Raw genomic sequence first — 23,162 nt, 5'->3', positions numbered from 1 at the left:
ACTGTTTTTTCGGTAATTTTAAATAAATTTTAACTGTATTAGAAGAAGTAGAAAATGGCCCCATAACTTTGTATTTTATTTCCAGCATCAGTCACTATTTTTCAGGTTGTCTCTTTGATATTCTATGGGAACTATACTCCAGATTAATCTTCTTTAAGAAGGACGCCTGGGTGGTTCAGTCAGTTAAGTGTCTGCCTTCGGCTCCAGGTCACAACCTCAGAGACTTGGGATCAATTCCACATCAGGGTCCCTGCTCAGCAGAGTCTGCTTCTCCCTCTCCCTCTACCCTTGTGCTCTTTCTCTCTCTCCTCGAATAAATAAATAAATTAATTAAATATTAAAACAAAACAAAAAAACCCTCCTTTAACAAGGTAAACCACTATTCTAGAAAGAAGTATGACTAGTTTGGTACAGGTGGCTCTTATGATCTTTATCCTTCCTAGTCCTCATTCTTTCTCTGTGCCCATATATCCATGTACCATCTCTTCAATAATCATGTCAGAATTTTGACAAGTCAAGCTTATTAGCTATGTTGCTTGGACCATGTCATCCTGGCTATGGGCATAACTTGAAATTTCTCCAAGAAGCACCAGCTTTGGGGTACAAATGAACACATGAATGGTGATAATTTTAAAGTAAACCCAATCCAGGATCAGTTGTGAGGGTCATGTTCCTGAAACTGAATTTTTGATGAAGGCCTTGATTCTGTAATCACATATAAAAATTATTTTGGCACACCGGGATATATTTAATACATTAACTCAGCACATCTAATTTGGGTACCTGCAATATACAAAGCATGGTGGAATGAGACAGTTCTTATTCTCAAGAAATTTATTGTCTAAAGAGAGGAAAAGATAAAAGTGTACAAGCAAAGATACTAGGTGAAATATATGCCTCATGAATGATACACATAAGCTTAGCAGCTCAAAGAAGAAAACTTTGTTGAGACAGAACCTCATTTAACACTCACAAACACTAGGAAAGGTGAACACTGTTATTCCTATTTTACAGGTAAGGAAACAGGATCAAAGACATTTGATAAGTTTCTCTGGGACTAACAGGTAGGAAGTCCCAGAACTTAGAGCCCATGTCCCCTCTACTCTCCCTCCTAGGAAGCTGAGGTGAGGGGTGGAAGCTTCACAGGGGAAGTAACATTTACGTTTAGAGGTCATAATCATTTTTTGTTTCGTGTTCTCTTACTCTTTCCTTTTCTGCCTTGGTTTTCATTTGCTCATTACAACATTTTTTTCTACCTTTAATAATTTGGAAATTCTCGGGATCCCTGGGTGGCGCAGCGGTTTGGCGCCTGCCTTTGGCCCAGGGTGCGATCCTGGAGACCCGGGATCGAGTCCCACGTCGGGCTCCCCGTGCATGGAGCCTGCTTCTCCCTCTGCCTGTGTCTCTGCCTCTCTCTCTCTCTCATTCTATGTGACTATCATAAATAAATAAAAATTTAAAAAAATAATTTGGAAATTCTCATGCTTCCTGGAGAAGATAGAAACAAGAGGCTTAAATGGGACCTTAATAAAAATTACCTACCATATCTGTTGATTCTAAGATGCACATTTTTCTTCCACCTTAACATCCCCCCCTTTTTTTTTTTTTTTTTTTTTTATGATAGTCACAGAGAGAGAGAGAGGGAGGCAGAGACATAGGCAGAGGGAGAGGGAGAAGCAGGCTCCATGCACCGGGAGCCCGACGTGGGACTCGATCCCAGGTCTCCAGGATCGCGCCCTGGGCCAAAGGCAGGCACCAAAACGCTGTGCCACCCAGGGATCCCCATCACAATGAGTTTTTAAATCAATGGCATCTTACAATTACTGTTGGCCAGGCGGCAATCACGACATAGTTGTGAGATCATTGCATGACCTGCACGACAGTCATTGCTTGTGCAGGTCTGAACATTAAAAGTATCAGGATCAAAACTTGTAGAATGGTCATCAGTAACTTGGACGAAAATCACTAAAACAGTATTGGACCCCGTTTTCCCCTCTAGGAATCATATAATTCTCAGAAGGAGGTGAGGTCATATATTTAGCAATGTCCCTGGGTGTTTAGTGCAGGCCAGCTCTGTATAAACCACAAAACAGCTGACCAGCCCAGCAACAATGGCTTTTAGTTCTTTTATGGATTAGTTTAAGTATCCCAATATTCTTGAAGGCACAGAGGTCACTATTGTGTGAAAAAAACAGAGACATCTACGAATAAGTCAAAAGTGATTCAGAAGAGTTAGTCTCTGAAGTGAAGAAGTTTTAGGAATAACCAAATTTTTTATTTTTCTTTTTTGGTATGATTTTTTTAAATATAAAAATCTCTAATCAAAGTTCAATAAATAGAAAATAAAAATTATAAGTAAAAGGTAAACTTTTTTCAGTTTAATTAACAGGAATTATATTGTTGGTATATAAAATAATAATAAAATGCTGAATTTTAGATTCAAGAAGAATACAGTATTTGCAATATACTGAATTCTTTCTTGTCCAAAAATAACCTAAGGACAAAACAAATAAGCAAACAAAAATCCCTCTGGTATTCACCCTTTCCTTCAATTGTCAATAACTTTTTGACCTGGTTCTAATAAGACTGAATACGTCTCTCATGTTCGTGTCTTAATTGTAGACCCCCTCTTCATATATATCTAAAGACCCTTCTTTTTAAAAAAAATCTAAGCACTCTCTATAAGAGTATTACTTTGTGTGTCTCAGATAGGTTTAGAACTTTGTTGATTCCTGTGTGAATTGGTAGTTAAATGTCTTTTGATCAAATTACAAATGAATATATGTTAAGATTTGAGTAATCTAGTATTTTTGTATTAGAGACCCAAAAAAGGTGTAGTTTATAGTTTGTACGAAACCCATCTGTAGTTGATTTTAAAGTATTCTCCCCAGCAGCCTTCCCTTCCCACTTCTTTTCTTGTGCTACTATTTACATTAACCTCCATTCAGTAATGATGAAGGGTGTAGCACCAAAGCAAAAGGAATGGTAGAAATAAGTTCCATAAGGTTAATACTGTGTTCCTGACAGCTAGAGATAGATAGATAGAAAGAAAGAAGATACAAAGATACATAGAGGGGATAACATATGCAAGAGTTGATTTTATTTGAGCTTACTAAGAAGAAAGGATAGTTTGGCTTATTAAGAAAGGAGAGAACATAATACACAGAACCCTTCAGAGGAACCATTTTCAGCATCAATTTTTTTAATGTTCTCAGCATGTAAGTCATGTCTAGAAGAAGAAATAAACAAGTATGGAAATAATTATCATTGTTAAAGAACAAAAATTCTACCCAGTACATTTTAAAGATCTAATTGGTTTTATTAATGGATTCATGAATTAGGCACCCTCCCATCCTCCAGAGGGCAGCTCCACTACACTACAGAAAAGGAAAGGTTTTTAAAGGCAGAGAAGGGGAAGGGGGTAATTATGAATAAAGAAAGCGCTGTTTTAGGCAAGATCATCCTACAAAAGGGAACGGAGGAGTCTATAAGTAAATTTCCAAGAGCTGACCCTGAAAATGCATGCCAACTGGTTAAAGGTTATATTCCTGGTGGAACTGAAACTACAGTTATGTTAGGTATTAAGTCTTAGTTTTACTGATCTAGGGCTCCTAACCTCAGCAAATCCATTTTGGGCCTGTGGTCTTCTTTTTGACACTCAGTACTATAGAAGATAAAAGATACATAGAGGAATCCCTGGGTGGCTCAGCGGTTTAACACCTGCCTTCAGCCCAGGGTGTGATCCTGGAGACCCCGGATGGAGTCCCACATCAGGCTCCCTGCATGGAGCCTGCTTCTCCCTATGCCTGTGTCTCTGCCTCTGTGTGTGTGTGTGTGTCTCTCATGAATAAATAAATAAAATCTTTATAAAAAAAAAAGATACATAGAAAAGAACTATGGGACTTGAAAGAACATTTCAGATTACTTTTAAATGACCAAGATTCTCTGAGGGAAGAAAGCAATTCTCTTACTTAAAGATATAGTCAAACTAGGATTCACTTCAGGGAAACATGGGTGAGGCAATAAATATAATCAGTGAGGTGGGGTGGAGAAGAAAGTCTTTCTTGATCTTCTCTTCAAGATAAAAGTAAGTTTGGTCATTTTTGTCTTTCTAATCTGTGTGTCAAAAATATTTACAGTGATTCTCAGAATTAGAGCTGAGTTGGCTCATAATTAAACTGGCCATAATTTCATATTGTGCAGGGCAAAGTGAGCATATGTCTTTGTTTGCATACCAAAGCCCAAGCTTACACGTAGTGCCTCAAGTAATTATTGTGTCCCCTTCACGCTCAAGAGTTCATGATGGTTGGCCTACCCTTAGATGAAAAGCTAGACTCTGGCGCCCTCTGGGGTTTAAAGCATGAAGTCTTTCTGGAGATGCATTTTTCTTAAGGTTGCATTGGAGAATTTCACATTCTGATATTGCTTATTTGGGGAGGAGAAATCACCACAAAATGTGAACATCCTGAAGTGGATCATCTACTACTAATTTCCCCACTAAGATCTCAGCTTTGAATTTCATGTCCTCAGACTTTATCACTGACTGCCTTTCATGGTTGCTGCTAACTTTAGACTCCAGGATCCTTCTGCTCCATTTATGAGTAACTTTAGTTCCTGGTACACTGTCACTCTCACTAACACTACTTCTCTCTTGCTACATGGTGAACTCAATACACAGGTCATTTTTCCAACACGCTGGACCTTGACAATGCTTTGTTCTCTACCCTGGCTCAATTGTACACTCCCAGGTCACACCATAAACACTGTCATTACTAGTATAATCTTATGCATCTTGTCCTCTGACCACCAAATCCCATCTTTCCACCCACCTCCTTCTAGTAACCCAACACCAACAAACCTTTGCCCCCCCACAAGAATGTACAATCTATTAATTTTGCCAATACTTCCCTGTGCCTCATCCCTAGCTGTTCACTTTAGTCTCCATATCAGATGAAATTCCATGATTATTCATTATAATAATACTCTAGCAAACACTTTCAACGTCCCTTGCTCTTCTTTTGCATTGCCATTTGCTTGACTCAACTACAAACTCTTCCTTAAATCCACATCTCCCCCACTCTATCCCTACATCCCTGCCACTGAATGTGGGTAGAGAAAAACACATAATAATGATTCATCTGATTTTAAATTCATCATCAAGAATCCTAATGCTGGAGGGTGCCAGGGTGGCTTGGCTGCCAGGGTGCCAGGGTTGGTTAGCATCTGAATCTTGATTTTGGCTCAGGTCTTGATCTCAGGGTCATGAGCTCAAGCCCCACATTGGACTCTACATTAGACATGAAGCTTACTTAAGAAAACAAAAAAGGAATCTTGGTGCTAGGACCCTCAGTGGGTCCCAGCAACTATACTCCCCTAGACCATTTACTCTTCTCTTCTCCTATTTCAATATGTCACAATGTCTTCTTCCTATTTGATACCTCCTTCCATAATCCTACTCAGTCGGTAGCCTTATTTCCTACTTTATTGAGAAAACTGAAGCAGCCAAAAGAGACTTCCGGATTCTACCATATCTGCCTACCTACCAGCATACTCTGCCTTCCTTCTTATTACTCTGGCCTAGATGAATGTCCAAGCTCCTGTCTAAGGCCTAAGTCAATGTCTCCACTTTGCAGTAAGTCCCTTAAATTCTCTTACTCATCATCACATATAGATATGAATGTGGAGGGGATCCCTGGGTGGCTCAGCAGTTTAGCGCCGACTTCAGGCCAGGGCGTGATCCTGGAGACTTCGTGCTTTTTTTTTTTTTAATTTTTTATTTATTTATGATAGGCACACAGTGAGAGAGAGAGAGAGGCAGAGACACAGGCAGAGGGAGAAGCAGGCTCCATGCACCGGGAGCCCGACGTGGGACTCGATCCGGGGTCTCCAGGATCGCGCCCTGGGCCAAAGGCAGGCGCCAAACCGCTGCGCCACCCAGGGATCCCGATCCTGGAGACTTAGGATTGAGTCCCGCGTGGGGCTCCCTGCATGGAGCCTGCTTCTCCCTCTGCCTGTGTCTCTGCCTCTCTCTCTCTCTCTTTCTCTGTGCTCTCATGAATAAATAAATAAAATCTTAAAAAAAAAGATATGAATGTGGATATGGTAATATAGATATATATATATACACTATATCTATGTATCTATATATTATATACTGATATATCTATATGTCTATACCATTTCTATCTCTTACTACTGGCTCATTCCCAACAGCATGCAACCATGCTATTTTTTAATTTCTTTCATCTTCAACATCTCTCTTCATCTTACAACCACTGCTGTATTGCTCTGCTCTTTTACAAAAAAACTCTTCAAAGGAATTCTCTATACTTGTTTCTCCAATCCCTCTCCCATCCCCTCTCAAATCCACTTAACGAGTGTTGTTTTAGGCCTCTCAGTTTCAGAGAATTTTGTTATGCACCAATAGAAATTAGAACCATACCTCTGAGAGAGCAGCACCAGCCTGCCCTAGGAGGAGGCAGCTTATTCCCTAACAGAGCTGCATGATTTTACCAACATGTGTCAGCAGAAGTCTGGGGAGCAGCTGAAGGTATAGATTCTAAAGGTGTTAAGCCAATGGGGATAAATATACTCAATCAAGCCAAGATCACTGACATGGGTGCAGGGTTTGGAGTATAACATGTTGGCTGGAATAATGGAAACAGTGCTAACAGTTTGAAAAGGTCAGCTAATAAAAGCCAGGATTCCACAATAACACAGTTAATGAGGTTGAACTGCCATAAATGTTCTAGCATATACTGTAGAAAAAAGAATGCAAGTTTCAGGAAAACAGGAATGGATCCATAATGTTCTACCTCCTAAGCTACCTCTCGACTAGGCCCCTCTGGGAAGGTCTAAAAGAAACTCTTCACCAAGACATTAGGAAATGCATTAGTGAGGCAGGCACCAGCGCCCTTGAGGAGCTCTGCAGGTTGGAGACATTGGCATAAGAGGCTGGGGTGGAAATGTATGCCCTTATTTCAGTTGGACTATAGGGATTCCGCATGGTAAAGGCCCTGCATAGCACTGAACTGTTAGAAACAACATGGAGCAATGACCACAACAAGCCACAAATGGGGCATATAATCCGTGTTTTGTCAGTGGCTCATTGATTTGGGGGTCCAAAGAAATCATACACTGGCAGCATACTAAGATGCTGCTTGATATATATATACTATATATATATATATATTATATATAATATATATCAATATTTATGTATATATATAAAATCTAATTCAGCTAGGTGGAACCTAACTCAGGTTGCCAAAGTATGCTTTGTACCCAATACCCAGACCTAAGTCAGTTCAGAGACTAAGAGCCCCAATGAGGGGGAAAATCTGGGAGGTTCTGAGAAAAGATCCCATGACATAGCCGTAGGCATAAATATACCATAAATCTTCCTCCAAGCCAGCATTTCTCAACCTCTGTACTACTGACATTTTGACCAGGGTATTTCTTTGTTTTGGGGAGTGCTATTCTGTACATTGTAGGATGTTTGGTAACATATCTAGTCTCTAACCCAGTAACACACACATACCCTTTTCCCCAGTTGTGACAACCAAAATGTTTGCTAACATGTGACCAAATATCCTCTGGAGAGTAGGGTTACCAGATTTAGCAAATAAAAACACAGATTAAATTTGAAATTCAGACTCAAACTTATTCCTTATCTGAAACTTAAATTTAACTGGGATCCCTATGTTATTTGTCAGCCCTATTTGGGGGGCAAATCACTCTTTGCTGAGAACTACTAATCTAAGCCAGTGCCTCTTTAAGTGTGCTAAGAACCCATTACAACACTGATTCTTGAGGCTCACTCCCAGGGATTCTGACTTAGTGAGGCTGTGTAATGCCTCTGAATTTTCTTTTTTCTTTTTTTAAAGATTTTATTTATTTATTCATGAGAGAGAGAGAGAGAGAGAGAGAGAGAGAGAGAAGCAGGGACCCAGGCAGGGGAGAAGCAGGGCTCCACACAGGGAGCCCAACGTGGGACTCGATCCCGGGTCTCCAGTACAGTGCTAAACCGCTGAGCCACCCGGGCTGCCCTGAATCTTCTTTTTTTTAAAGATTTTATTTATTTATTCATGAGGGACAAACAGAGAGAGGCAGAGACACAGGCGGAGGGAGAAGCAGGCTCCATGCAGGGAGCCCAATGCGGGACTCAATCCTGGGTCCTCGGGGTCACACCCTAGGCCCAAAATGGGTGCTCAACCTCTGAGTCACCCAGGCATCCCTGAGTTTTCATTTTTAATGAGTTTCTAAGTGAAGGTAAGGGTTATAGGTACAGAGAGACACCTTAGATAGTATTGCCTCAGAGAGATTTGCTTGGTGACTATACATTAGGGGAAAGAAAATACCCAGTGATTCTGGGAATTAGTAGATACTGCTTCTGAAATGACATTGACTCCCAGGAACACAAAATGCCACCAAGTTCAAAAATTCAGAGTAGCACCTTATGGAGATGACCAGATAGAGTCTTCGCCTAAGTTAGTCTAACATTGGACCCCACATGGAGTAACAGCTATGATGGCAGGATGCATCAAAGAGAATCCCCTGGAACTGCCATCCCACTCCTGCTCCTGCTTCTTGTGTACCAAGACATGAACCAAAAAGTAACAAAGTTACACCACATCCCTGAGAGAATTGCAGGGATTAATACCAAGAACAGAGATTGTTGTTTAATAGGTCTACACATCAGTGATATTTGTAGAGTCTCCATCATTTGGGGAACCTTAGAATAGCCCTTCTAAAAAGAGACAGCAAGTTACTGTACCTTGTACTTCTCACCATGAAGGAAAAAAAAAAAAAAAACCAAAACCCACCATACTTGCTTCTTTCAAATTTGTAGGCATCATATGCTGTTTTAGCATGCTGCTCCAAACCACTTGATAACTTCTAAAGCTACCATTTTTGAGTGGGGCCAGATACATGTCAAGGCTTCAAAAGAAGCTACCCTGACACTTGAGCCCCACGACCTGGCAGACCAAATGGTATTAGAAGTATTTTGTTGAAGAGAGAGATTGTTTATATAGCTTGAGGCAGGCTACAGTAGGATGGTCACAAAACAGACCTCTAGATGTTTGGTAAGGCTACACCTCCTCTGATGACAAATATTCTCCCCTTGAAAAGCAGCTCCTGGCTGGCTACTGGTCCTAGTTTTTGAGACTGAACATATTACCACACAATACCAAGTGGCTATACAACTTGAACTTCCCATCATGAACCACAAAGCTGGATGTACACAACAACATTTCCACTGTAATATGGAAGTAGTATAGAGGAGACCAGGTCCTAGCAGACCCAGAAGCACAAGGAATATATATAACCAGTCATTTCCAACTACCAAGATATCTTTTTCTATCACTTTTTTATCTTTTCCTTAACCTATATGGGAGTCCTCTTGGGGAATTCCCAGTGAGCTTTTCACAGAAGAGAATGAATCTTTGGTCTAGTCCTCAGATGGATCTATACCTGATACTACACTGCCAAAGGTGGATGACCAACCTACCACCACTCACTCAGGCATGACCACAGAAGACCATGATGAAGGGAAATCCTCCAAGTCGACAGAATTTTGAGGGGTATTTCTGGTTGTTTGTCTTATGGTGTGAAGTACAAAGACCTATAATTATTTATGGGCAGTGGTTACTGGATTGGATGACCAGCTGGGAGCTAGGAAGGAACTAATTGAAAAATTGATGACAAGATGGACTGTGTATGGTACTCTTGGAGTGAGAGAATATTTCAGTGCCATGTATATATCCAATAAAGAATACCCATGATGGTGGAGGCTGTCAAAAATCAGATGATCAAGGGAATCTGTTTTGCAAATGTAAGGAAGCTTCCTTCTCCAGGCATCCCAATGCTTGCTCAACCTGTCTATACACAATATGGCCAGAGCAGCATAGAGGGAAGTGTGAACTAATAACATGGTTTTCACCTCCCCTGCCTATAACTTCTACTGAGTGCTCAATCTGCCAGCAGCAGAAGCCAATACTAAAGCACTGATATGGCACCACTCTCCGGGTGACAGGTGGCTACTTAGTGGCAGTTGATTATGATGAACTCTTCCCTCATAAAGAGAAACATTCTTTATGCTCTCCTGAGCATAGCTGCATACTCTAGATAAAAATGTGCTTTCTCTGCCTGCAGAGCTTCTGCCAATACTACTATCATGAAGTTACGGAATGTCTCATCCATGGCCATGGTATCCCACTCAACTGTCTCTGACCATAGGCATATGTTATGAACAAACAGGTTTAGAAGTGGGCTCATGCTTTCAAAATCCACCACATACTTCCATTGTACAGAACCAGCTGGCTTGATAAAACAGTGATCTGGCCTGTTGAAACCTCAATTATAGTGCCAGCTGGGGCACCATGTAATGTTAGGATGTTGTCCTACAGCACAGGATGTATGCCATAAACCAGCAGCCAATATTGCACAGAGCCAGAGTGCATGGGGGTGGAGACCATGGAAAGGAATGGTTCCTCCATCCACGATGGCTTCCTAGATATTTCTCTAACATGTAGACATTCTCCTGCCTCCATTTCCTCTACCTAAATGCTTTCCTCCACTCTATTTAAAATTGCAAGACCTGGGGCACCTTGGTTAAGCATCCAATTCTTGAATTCAGCTCAGGTCATGATCTCAGAATCATGAGATCAAGCCCTGCATTGTGCTCCACACTGAGCATGGAACTTGCTTAAGATTTTGTCTCTCTGGGGTACCTGGGTGGCTCAGTCCATTAAGTGTCTGCTTTCAGTTCAGGTCATGATCTTGGGGTCCTGGGATCTAGCTCTGAGTCAGGCTCCCTGATCAGCAGAGAATCTGCTTCTCCCTCTCCCTCTGCCCCTCCCTGACCCTCCTCACTCATGTTCTCTCTCTCTCTCTCCTTTCAAAAAAAAAAAATTCTCTCTCCCTCTGCCCCTCCCCCATTGCTCATGCATGCATATGCATGCTGTCTCTCAATAAATAGATAGATGATAGATAGATAGATAGATAGATAGATAGATAGATAGAATTGTGAAACCTCTCTTGCCTACCTAATTACCCCTTCCCTTACTATGCTTTCTCTCTAGCCATTCTCACTTTCTAATACACTGTATTATTCATTAGGTTATTGTTTATTATCTCTCTTCTCCCACTAGAAAGTGAGCTTTATGAATATAGGTTCTATTCCATTCACTGGTTTGTCCTTGGTGCCTAGGACAGTGCCTGAAACAGCAGGTGCTCAACAAATATTTCTAAATTTATTTGAATGAATATGAAATTCCCAGAGAATAGTAAACAAATACTTCCAGTCTATTATCTTTATCTGCAGTAGGGATCCATTGGCAAGCTTTTTCTGAAAAAGCTAGAGAGCAAATACTTTAGGATTGTGGGCCATGCAGTTGCTGTAGCAGCCACTCCATTCTGGTATTGTAGCATGAAAGCATCCATAAACAGTAAGTAAATGAAAGGGTGATACATGGAGAGGAACTAGAGGAATTGCTTAAGTCCTGAGAATTTGGAGACTGAGAAGGGAGTTCATATGGAAATCGTTTATACAAAAATGTTTGATTCATTTCTTCTTCATGACTTCTCACTCCATTATCACAGCTAATACTAGTGAAGTTAAATTTTCTGTTTGGCTTTGACTTCTGAATATTGTACATTTAAAACTTCCACAGAATTATACTTATTAATATAACCTCCAGGTGGAGCCCTTTCTCTTTTCTCATTAAGCTGTTTTTATTATAGTTGACCCTTGAGCAACTCAAGGGTTGGGGGTACCAACCACCAGTGCATTTGAAAATCCAACTTTTGACTCCCTAAAACCTTAGCTACTAATAGCTAACTGTCGACCAGAAGCTTACAAGGAACAGTTGATTACCATATTTCATGTTATATGTATTAGATACTGTATCCTTACAAAAAAGTGAACTACAGAAAATGTTATTAAAATCATAAGGAAGACAGAATACATTTATAGTACTGTACTGTTATTGATACTGTGAGTTTATATTGTCTGTTTACAAGATGAATCATCTCTCAGTGCCTATCTCAATATTATCTTTTCAAATTCTTATTCAAATTCCAGTTAGTTAACACAGAGTATAATATTAGTTTCAAGTGTACAATATAGATTCAACACTTCCATACAATACCCAGTACTCATTATGACAAGTGCACTCCTTCATCCCCATCACCAGTTTAACACATCCCCCCATGCACCCCCCCCCCCCGGTAACCATCATTTTATTCTCTATAATTAAGGGTAAGTTTCTTGGTTTGTCTCTCTCTTTTTTTTCCCCATTGCTCATTTGTTTTGTTTCTTTTTTTTGTTTGTTTGTTTGTTTTGTTTCTTAAATTCCACATTTGATGTTTGTCTTTCTCTGACTGACTTATTTTGCTTAGCATTATACCCTGTAGCTCTATCCACATCACTGTAAATGGTAAGATTTCATTCTCTTTTTATGGCTGAGTAATATTCCATTATATATATATTATCATTATATTCCAATATATAAATTATATATATATATAATATCCATTGACTGATGAATAAATAAAGAAGAGGTGGGATATATATATATATATATTTTAAAGATTTTATATTTATTCACGATACACACAGAGAGAGGCAAAGGGAGAAGCAGTCTCCCTGTGGGGGACCCCAATGTGGAACTTGATCCCAGGACCCCAGAATCACGACCTGAGCCAACAGCAGATGCTTAACCACTGAGCCATCCAGGTGCCCTATATATATCTTTAAAAATGAAGAGATAATATGAAGAAATCATATTTATTTACAGATATAATGATTCATGCATTGATAATGGAGAAGCAACAATACGATTGCTCTATGATAGCTTAGTATAATTGATATGATTGCTTCATGGTAGCCTAGCCAATACATAGTGAATGAATCACTATAAAATTTTTATGGCATATAGTATTATAGTCATATTCATAATACAGTATTGTTCCTTTTTTAATCTAGGGTCTAGACCCAGTGTAAGGCCTTAGCTCACGACCCCAAGATCAAGAATTGCATGCTCCACCTACTGAGCCAGCCAGAGGCCCCTCATAATACAGTATTGGAAACATTGTTACATTTTTTAAAAACCACTTACCTGTAATAATAGCCTGATACATAGTTATTCCAATTGAGAGAGACAGAGACAGAAGCATACTATATAGTAATGTAATTTGTTGAAGGCAAAGTTGTAAAACAGTAAGAAAACTACCACAATATTAATTTCACATTAAATATCACTCATCTTATGCCTGTGTAAGGATAGGCTACCCACTTCCATACAATTCTTGCATACAATGTTGTACACAATGAATACTCAGGCAATGATGATGATAAGGACACAAAATGTCTCCATACAGCTCTTGTACAGTTACTCAATTTTCACACAGACACTCGCGTGCATACTCAACAGCTGTTTATTAACTTATGGCATGATAACTATTTACTATTAAGTGGAAGCAATCCATCACAAAGGTCCTCCTTGTCATTTTCATGTTGAATAGACTGAGGAAGAAGAAGGAGAGGGAAAAAGAAAGAAGGGGAGGAATTGGTCTTGCTGTGTCAAGGTGGCAGAGGTAGTAGAAGTGGAGGAGGCGGAAGGTGAGGCAGGAGGGGCAGGCACACTTGGTGTAACTTTATGGAAATACATGTAATTTCTGCCTGACATACTTGCTTTGTCCTTTCTCTAAATATGTTTCTAAACAATACCAATCCTTCCACCATTTGCTTAATTTCAGTGTCCATGTTGTGAAATAACTCAAAAGTAGTCTTGAATAATCAGAACATTTCTGCCAGATTGTTTAACATCTGTTTGTTTCCTGGCACTGCTTCTTCAACATCCTCCTCTTCATTGTCTGGCACTGGTTTGGAAGCACTCATCTCCATCAGGTCATCTTCTGTTAATTTCTCTGGTGTGGTGTCTATTGGCTCTTATATTTCTCCAAGATCCAGATCTTGAAACCCTTTCCCACAACCTTCCTCCACTTTTCCACCCCCCCATATTCATATCCACAATCTTTTTCATGATTTCCTTGATTGGCTTTGTTATAATTCCTGTGAAGTTATGCACAGCATCTGGGCACAGTTTCACCAGCAGGAATTTATTGTTTGGGGCTTGATGGCTTTCATGGCTTTTTCTATAACAACAATGGCATCTCCAGTGGGGTGATCCTTCCAGGCTTTCATGATGTGCTCTCTCTTGTAGTTCTCTTTCATAGTATTGACAATCCTTTCCTTAAAGTACTATGCGTGATGAGCCTTAAAGGTCCTTATGATGCCATGAGCTAGAGATTGAATTTGAGGGCAAGTAGACCACCTCAACACCTTTGATGTTGAACTCATGGGGTCCTGGGTGGACAGGGGCATTGCCCAAAATCAAAAGAACATTAAAAGGCAGTCTCTTCCTGGCAAGGTACTTCCTGACTTCAGGAGCAAAGCATTGATGGAACCAATCCATAAAAAAGGGTTCTCCTTGTCTAGGTTTTCTTGTACAACCACAACAGTGGTGGCTAGTGTTTATCTTTCCCTTTCACAGCTCAAGGGTTAGCAGTTTTATAGATAAGGCAGTCCTGATCATAAACCCCACTGCACTTGCACAGAACAGCAGTTAGCCTATTCCTTCTTGCCTTAAATCCTGGTGCTTGCTTTTCTTCCCTAGTAATAAATGTCCTTTGTGACACTTTTTTTTCAGAATAGGGCACTTTGGTCTGCATTAAAAACCTGTTAAGGCAGATATCTTTTTTCCTCAATGATTTTCTTAGTGGGTTTGAGAACTCACCTGGCTGCCTGTTGGTTGGCAGAAGCTCCTTCACCTGTTGACATCTTTTAAAGCCAAACTTCTTGCTAAAATTATCAAACCATCCTTTGCTGGCATTAAGTTCTCCAGCTTTAGATCTTTCATCTTCCTTTTGCTATAAGTTGTCATATAATGATCCCATTTTCTAGAATCATATTAGAGCCTATAGGTATACCTTTCATATACTAATCTTGTATTCAAATAAGAGCTGCATTTTCAAAATGAGGTAAAAAGGTATTTTGCACAAAGTGCCAAGTTTTCACCCTCACTGGTGTAGCGACAGTGACAGTTTCACAATTTTTTTAAATTTTTTAAAAGATTTATTTATTTATGAGAGAGAGAGAGAGAGAGAGAGAGAGAGAGGCAGAGACACAGGAGGAGAGAGAAGCAGGCTCATGCCGGGAGCCCGATGTGGGACTCGATCCCAGGACTCCAGGATCGTGCTCTGGGCCAAAGGCAGACGCTAAACCGCTGAGCCACCCAGGGATCCCCACAAATTTCTTTTTTTTTTTTCTAATGCTTCTTATGCTGGATTCATTTATCTTGAAATAACAGGCAACCACACCACAGACCTCAATCTACAGTACATATCAAGCAACTCAACTTTTTCTTGTAATGTCATGACTTTCCTCTGTTTCTTGCAAGCACTTTGAGCATCATCAGTGGCACTTCATATGAGTCCCATAGTGTTATTCAAGGATTACAATGCTGCACTAAGCATGGAGAAAAATATGGGAGAACTGTGAGAAAATACATTTTACTGTGATACACAATATACTGGAGAGACAAACGGGTCATACAGAGATTATTATTTTAACACAGCATTTTAAATGGATATTGGCAACACTCGAGCTCACCACCATAGCTAGGAGAGGTGGCTATAAAATTCTTGCAGTGTATAGTATGTACTAGTGTTAATTTTATGTAGTTATGATTTAATACTGCATCTTTGCATTTGTTTACATTTCTCTTGATCACAAATGGCATCATGTATGGTCTGTGTTTGTGCACATACTGTTTTTTTAAAGATTTTATTTATTTTCTCATAATAGACACACAGAGAGAGGCAGAAACATAGGCAGAGGGAGAAGCAGGCTCCCTGCGGGTGGCCTGATGCAGGACTCGATCCTGGGACCCGAGGATCATGCCCTGAGCAGATGCTTAACCACTGAGCCACCCAGGCATCCCAGTGCACATATTTTTTTTTTTTAAGATGTATTTATTGGGATGCCTGGGTGGCTCAGCAGTTTAGCGCCTGCCTTTGGCCCAGGGCATGATCCTGGAGACCCGGGATGAAGTCCCACGTTGGGCTTCTGCATGGAGCCTGCTTCTCCCTCTGCTTGTGTCTCTGCCTGTCTCTGTGTGTGTGTCTCTCGTGAATAACTAAATAAAATATTTTTTAAAAAATTTTAAAAAAAGATGTATTTATTTGAGAGAGAGAGAGTAAGGGGAGGGGCAGAGGAAGAGGGGGAGCGAGAGAGACTCTACACTGAGTGTGGGCCTGGACACGGATCAATCTCATGACCCTAAGATCACCACCTGAGCCGAAACCAAGAGTAGAATGCTTAACCAATTGAGCCACCCAGGCACCCCTGTGCACATTCATTTTGACAAATGTTAACTTTTTATAATAGACTTGTGTATATTTTATGATAGTAAATTACAAAATAGTATCTACATATATTTTTTTGCATTCATGACATATCTAACTTCTTAATTTTCTTGATATATCTAGGCTATGCAGTTTATCTGTGAGTTTTTTCAAATTGTTGCAAATCTCCAAAAATTTTCCAATATATTTATTGGAAAAATCCATATGTTAGTGGACCCACACAGTTCAAACTCATGTTGTTCAAGGGTCAACTGTAGTTTAGTCTACAAATATTTATTAAGCATCTACCATGTGCCAAGAACCAAGTCTTAGGATATAGCTTTGAATTAGACAAAGGCCTTATCCTTAGGAAGTTTACATTCTAATGAAGACAAATGATAAATGGATATAGATATAGATATGATCCCTTTCAGAAAGTGATATGTCATATAAGGAAATTATATAGAATAATGGGAGCCTTCCTTGAGGAAATACCATTTGAGCTGAAAACTGAAGAATAAGAACCCGTCATGCAAAAACCTGTTTTTTTTCACTGTGGTAAAATATCTATATCATAAAATTTACCACTTTTGAGTAGAGTTTTGTGACATTAAGTACATTAACATTGTTGTGCAACCATCACTGCCACCTATCTCCAGAACTTTTTCATTTCCCCAGACTGAAAATCTGTACCTGCTAAACAATAACTGATTCAGTCCTTCCTCGCCCCAGTGGCAACCACTATTCTACTTTCTGTTTCTATGAATTTGACTCCTGCAGGAACCATATAAGTGTATAGGTCATACAGTATCTATCCTTTGATGACTAGCACATTTCACTTAGCATAATGTCATCAAGGTTCATCCATGTGTCAGAATTTTTTAAATGAATATTCCATTATAATGGAAAATTCCATTATAATACATATTTAGTGTATTCTTCTATTGATAGACATTTGAATTACTTTCATCTTTTGGCTTTTGTGAATAATGCTGATATGAATACAAGTATACAAATTTCTATTTCAGTGCCTGCCTGCTTTCGATTCTTTTAATATTCAATATTCAACCCTTTTAAAATTGGATTGCTTGGCTTTTGTTGTTGAGCTATAGGAATTCTTTATATATTCTAGATATTAATCCCTTATCAGAAGTAGAAATGTTGGACCATATGGTAACACTATGTTTAATTTTTTAAGGAACACCAAACTGTTTTCCATAGCACTACATCACTTCACATTCCTACCAGCAAAGCATGAAGGTTCCACTTTCTTCATTTCCATGCCAAATCTTGTTATTTTCCTTTTTTTTAAATTATTATTATGGCCATCCTAGTGAGTATGATATGGTATCTCATTATATTTCCCTCATGATAAGTGATGTTAAGCATCTTTTCACATGCTTATATCATCTTTGGAGAAATATCTATTCAAGTCCTTTGTCCTTTTAAAATTGGGTTGTTTGGCTTTTGTTGTTGAGCTATATGAATTCTTTATATATTCTAGATATTAACCCCTTATCAGATATATGATTTGCAAATATTTTCTCCCATTCAGTGGGTTGTCTTTTCACTTTTTTAATAATGTCTTTTGAGACATGCAAGTTTTTAATTTTGAAGAAGCCCAATTCATCTAGTTTTTGTTTTGTTGCCTGTGCTTTTGGTGTCATACCCAAGAAATCACTGCCAAATCCAATGTCATGAGGTTTTTCCCTTATGTTTTCATCTAAGAGTTTTATACTTTTAGCTATTATGTTTAGGTCTTTGGTTCGTTTTGACTTAATTTTTGTATATGGTATATAAGATGAGGGTCTGACGATTCTTTTGCATGTGGTGATCCACTTTTCCCAGCACCATTTGTGGAAAAGACTCTTTTCCTCATTGGATGGTCTTAGCATCCTTGTCAAAAATCGTTTGACCACATACATGAGAGTTTATTTGAGGGCTCTCTATTCCATTTCATTGGTCTGTATTTTTTATGCCATTACCACAGGTTTTTTTTAAATTACTATAGTTTTATTGAAGTTAGAGGGTTTTTTTTTTAAGATTTTATTTATTTATTCATGAGAGACAACAGAGAGAGGCAGAAACACAGGAAGAGGGAGAAGCAGGCTCCTCACAGGAAGCTCAATGCAGGACTCAATCCCTGGACCTGGGATCACGCCTTGAGCCAAAGGCAGACACTTAACCAACTGAGCCACCCAGGTGCCCCTATAACACTTTATCTTAATAGATGGTAGGACAGATTTGCCCCATAGGCAGTGTTTTGACACTCTCTGGACTAGAGGTCACAGTTGAGCATTTTTAAAGGCTTGAAGGCCAGTGTGATCAGAATAAAGGTGAGAGAGGAGAGAGATGAGGTTACAAGGATAAGTCAGGGCCAGATCACAGAAACTTGTAGACCACAAGGAAGATTTGATGGATTCTCTCTCACTCATTCACTCACCAAACATCCATCAGGACCCACGAGCCAACCAGGTGCCCATCCCTGGGTGATTTTTAAGAATTATAAAGTCTGGGCAGCCCCGGTGGCTCAGCGGTTTAGCGTCACCTTCAGTCCAGGGTGTGATCCTGGAGACCTGGGATCAAGTCGCAGGTCGGGCTCCCTGCATGGAGCCTGCTTCTCCCCCTGCCTGTGTCTGTTTGTCTCTGTGTGTGTCTGTGTGTGTGTGTCTCTCTCATGAATAAATAAATAAATCTTTAAAAAAAGAAAGAATGATAAAGTCTGAGACCCACTGCCCTAAAACATTTACTTCTGTGGGGTAAAGGTCTTAATGAATGCAAAGCTTAAGACAAACATAAGAACAATTTTGACAAAAGAAGTAGAAACAGAATTATTTTCAATGTACAAAGTTTTCAAATTATGATATAAAAAGAAAACAGACCTAGTACAGAACAATATAGGTTTTCAAAGATCCTGAGAGAATGATTGAGAGGAGCAAGAAAAGCACAAGATTAACCTGAACCACGAGCAAATCCAGCACGCCCACTAACCAGCTATGTGCCTTGTAGCAAATTGCTTAACCAGAGTCTGACTTTCTTCATTAACAGGTTAAAATAATAAGTTCCTTGACCTGTACCCTATGACAGTTGTGAAAATCAAATGGGATAACGTATGCAACAATACTTTGTATGGAAGGATAACATCGTGATCAAGTTTCATTTTCTGCTGTAACTCTTTTTTTTAAAGATTTTATTTATTTACTCATGACAGACATAGAGAGAAAGAGAGAGGCGGAGGGAGAAGCAGGCTCCATGCCGATAGCCTGATGCAGGACTTGATCCCGGGACTCCAGGATCATGCCCTGGGCCGAAGGCAGGCGCAAAACTGCTGAGCCACCCAGGGATCCCTTGCGGTAACTCTTTATAACAGAATATATGCATCTTCCCTTCTACTCAGGAAATGGGTAGGATTTTGAATCTTGTAGTGACTTAACGATAATTCTCTTTAGTGTAGGTTGGAGAGATACACAGCTTCGATGAGGGTTGTTCTGGGCTTGACAAGAGAAAACAGAGGGAAGTGGCCTCATCTGCCAGAGCTTTGGCAGATGGTGGCAGGGATACCATTAATATCCCTGAACTCATCTGTAGCTTTATAATTTCTCCTCCCCACAGAAAGTTTAATTAAAACATACAGTATCAGGGCACCCAGGTGGCTCAGTTGATTAAGCCTCTGCCTTCAGCTCCAGTCATGATCTCAGGGTCCTGGGATCAAGCCCCACATGAGGCTCTCTGCTCAGCAGGGAGTGTGCTTCTCCCTCTCCCTGTGCCCTTCCCCTTCCCCCTGCTCTCATGTGCAAGTGCGCGCTCTCTCTCTCTCAAATACATAAATAAAATCTTTAAAAAAAAAGACCTATAATAGCTGAGGCCAATGTACAGTCCTGAACATTCTTACTGCCTAGCAGCTGCTGTTGTATGGGCTCTTTTCAGTAGCTTCTGTGCTGATTGGTCAATGTTTGTGCCACACAGGTTGTTATCTTTCAGTAACACCTCTGGTGATACCTCATAATTAAAAGGAGTGTTATCTGAAGCTCATTTTAAACAGAAGCAATTCCCCTATCTCTGGTATGGTTTAATGGGTTCCTATCGTGCTTCACCAGGCCTGCACATTACTCGGAACTTTGATCTCATCGCATACTCCTAAACTTAATGACAAATAGTTTTAGCATGTTCACTCATCACAACAGCACAATTTACAATTTATTCTGTTTCAAGTACATTTCTCCTGCTGAGGAAGACATGAGCTACTATTCTGGAAGAACTCCCATGCCAGTGTGGGTAAGAATTCTATTTCTAGGCTGAATAAGGTTTCCTTATTCATTTCACGTAGCTAGGACATCCCAGGCCACCACACTCTTTATTTCCCCCTTTTTCCCATTGCTATTTTCTCCTCTCAACTAGGGACAGAATAGGTAGACTTCCTATCTAATATTCTTTTTTTTTTTTCCTCTTAACTTGTCTCTTTTGGATTAAAAGTGACTTTCAGATAAATGTGTATCATTTATTTTATTTTAAAGATTTTATTTATTTATTCATGGGAGACACAGAGAGAAGCAGAGACACAGGCAGAAGGAGAAGCAGGCTCCCTGCAGCGAGCCCCATGTGGGGCTCGATTCCAGGACCCCAGGATCAAGCTCTGAGCCTAAGGCAGACGCTCAACCGCTGAGCCACCCAGGTATCCCAAATGTGTATCTTTTTTTTTTTAAAGATTTTATTTATTTATTCATGAGAGACACACAGAGAGAGAGAGAGAGAGGCAGAGACACAGGCAGAGGGAGAAGCAGGCTCCATGCAGGGAGCCCGAGGCGGGACTCGATCCGGGGACTCCAGGATCACGCCCTGGGCTGAAGGCAGGTGCTAAACCGCTAAGCCACCCAGGGATCCCCAAATGTGTATCATTTAAGAGAGGGAGCTAGTACCAGGAGAACTTAAAGGCCTCCCATAAGAATATAAAACATATTCATTATATTCCTTACTTGAATTGACTTTAAATCATGTAGTAGACTCATACGCCTTACAATCTTTACCTCCAAATGATAGGTGCAAAACACCATTATTTTTCTAGCATTCATAATTTGTCATTGAAACCGAAATGTTGGGGATCCCTGGGTGGCGCAGCGGTTTGGCGCCTGCCTTTGGCCCAGGGCGCGATCCTGGAGACCCAGGATCGAATCCCACATCAGGCTCCTGGTGCATGGAGCCTGCTTCTCCCTCTGCCTGTGTCTCTGCCTCTCTGTGTGTGTGTGTGTGTGACTATCATAAATAAATAAAAATAAAAAAAAAAAGAAAAAGAAACCGAAATGTTCAAAGTGACCACTAGCTGTACCAGTTGAGGTGTGATAGGACACCTCATACCCTAAATTGCAAAAATTAAAGAATTTCTGGCTCTACTCAAAGTGATCCATGCAGTCTAAAGAGCAGCCCAACATTCTCTCTCACTAGGGATGACTTGGCTTAGCACATCTAGGAACTGTTTAACAGAAACCCCAAATTTTAGAGATAGTCCATTAAAGCAGATACAACCAGGGCAGGAATGGTGACTGATTTTCTTTTAAGGTGCTCTACATTAAATCACATTCTTGGTTAAATACCTTCATTCCACCAGCAACCCCCAATCCTTTTCCCCCCAAAACAAAACAAAACAAAACAACAACAAAAAAAAAAAACCCAGAGGATTTACACCCTTGTTACCCAAGGCATGGTTCACAGACTAACAGATCTGAGATTGCCTGCAAACTTGTCAGAAATGCAGTCTCGGGCCCAAACCAGGGCCACAGAATTCTGCTGCTTTTTAACTAAATGTCCAAGTGACTCATATTCACAATGGAGTATGAGAAGTACTGGTTTAAGTGACAGGTTTGTTAAGAAGCATACCAAAAACGAATCAAGATTCTCTACTCAGAACACTTGAAAAAATAAAAGCAGACAACTCACTTCAGTTACGACGTGTGATGAAGCAGCCCCAGCCTTGGAAGAGAGGCAGTGGCGATATGGAGAAGACTTCTACCCTTGTACGTTTTCCTATAGAGACTTCTGCCCAAGATCCATGTCCCTTAAAGTTCCAGGAGCTTCCCTTTGCCAGCCCTCGGAGGCTAGGGAAAGAATCAGAGGAAATGCAGCGGCCCCTCAGCGTGGTCCTGCAATGACCAGAAAGTCTGAGGCTTTCCAAATAAACTAGCCTGGAGGAAATGGGCAGGGTGCAGTCGAGGCTTCTCCTATAACCCTGAGTTCCTGTCTTCTCCACCATGAGCCGGGTACTACCCACATTTCTTTCTCAAACACTGAGATTCAAACCGACGACCTAATGCCTCCAATCAGCCTGGGAGCCTTTTCCAGAGTTCCTGGCAAGAGGATGGGAAAGAGAGAAAATGCACCCATCAGAGAGATATTTTTATCTTTCTCTTTGTGCAACAGAATCCTGGTGACAGCATCTCGGACACTACCAACAGCTTGAGGATCAAAAGCAATTCTAGCAAATAGTTTTGCTCTGTGTAAACTTCCTGTCTTTTGCTAGCTCTGACGAAATTGAGGGTCTCCTCTTATAGGCCCTGCCTTCTGGCAAAAGAGTCCGAGAAGGAAGATAACAGATTCAAAAGGAAGTGAAAGAAACCAAAGCAAAGACAGAGTCAGGTTTCAGGGCAAAGACCCACCAGAGAGTGGAAGAGGAGAGAGCAGCTATATTTAGAACATGCTAGCCTTCTAATGTTCTCCTTTTCTATCCCAGAAATTTAATAGGAACATAAGACCGTATTAAA

The 23,162-nt window shown here is 40.2% G+C and overlaps 1 protein-coding gene across 1 annotated transcript in view; it reads right to left on the bottom strand.

Annotated features, from left to right (window-relative positions):
* ABCG2 (ATP binding cassette subfamily G member 2 (Junior blood group)) overlaps window positions 1-22,828 on the bottom strand; it is a 142,516-nt gene extending 119,688 nt beyond the window's left edge. The window contains exon 1 of the mRNA XM_055313193.1: window positions 22,342-22,828. The gene's annotated coding sequence lies outside the window, so the exon portion shown is untranslated. The remainder of the gene's footprint in view (window positions 1-22,341) is intronic.
* Window positions 22,829-23,162: the final 334 nt, after the last annotated feature.

This window comes from Nyctereutes procyonoides, unplaced genomic scaffold, assembly GCF_905146905.1.
Source record: "Nyctereutes procyonoides isolate TBG_1078 unplaced genomic scaffold, NYPRO_anot_genome, whole genome shotgun sequence".
NCBI lineage: Eukaryota > Metazoa > Chordata > Mammalia > Carnivora > Canidae > Nyctereutes > Nyctereutes procyonoides.
Note: the sequence above shows the minus strand (reverse complement) of the source record. Positions and strands in the feature narration are given on the sequence as shown.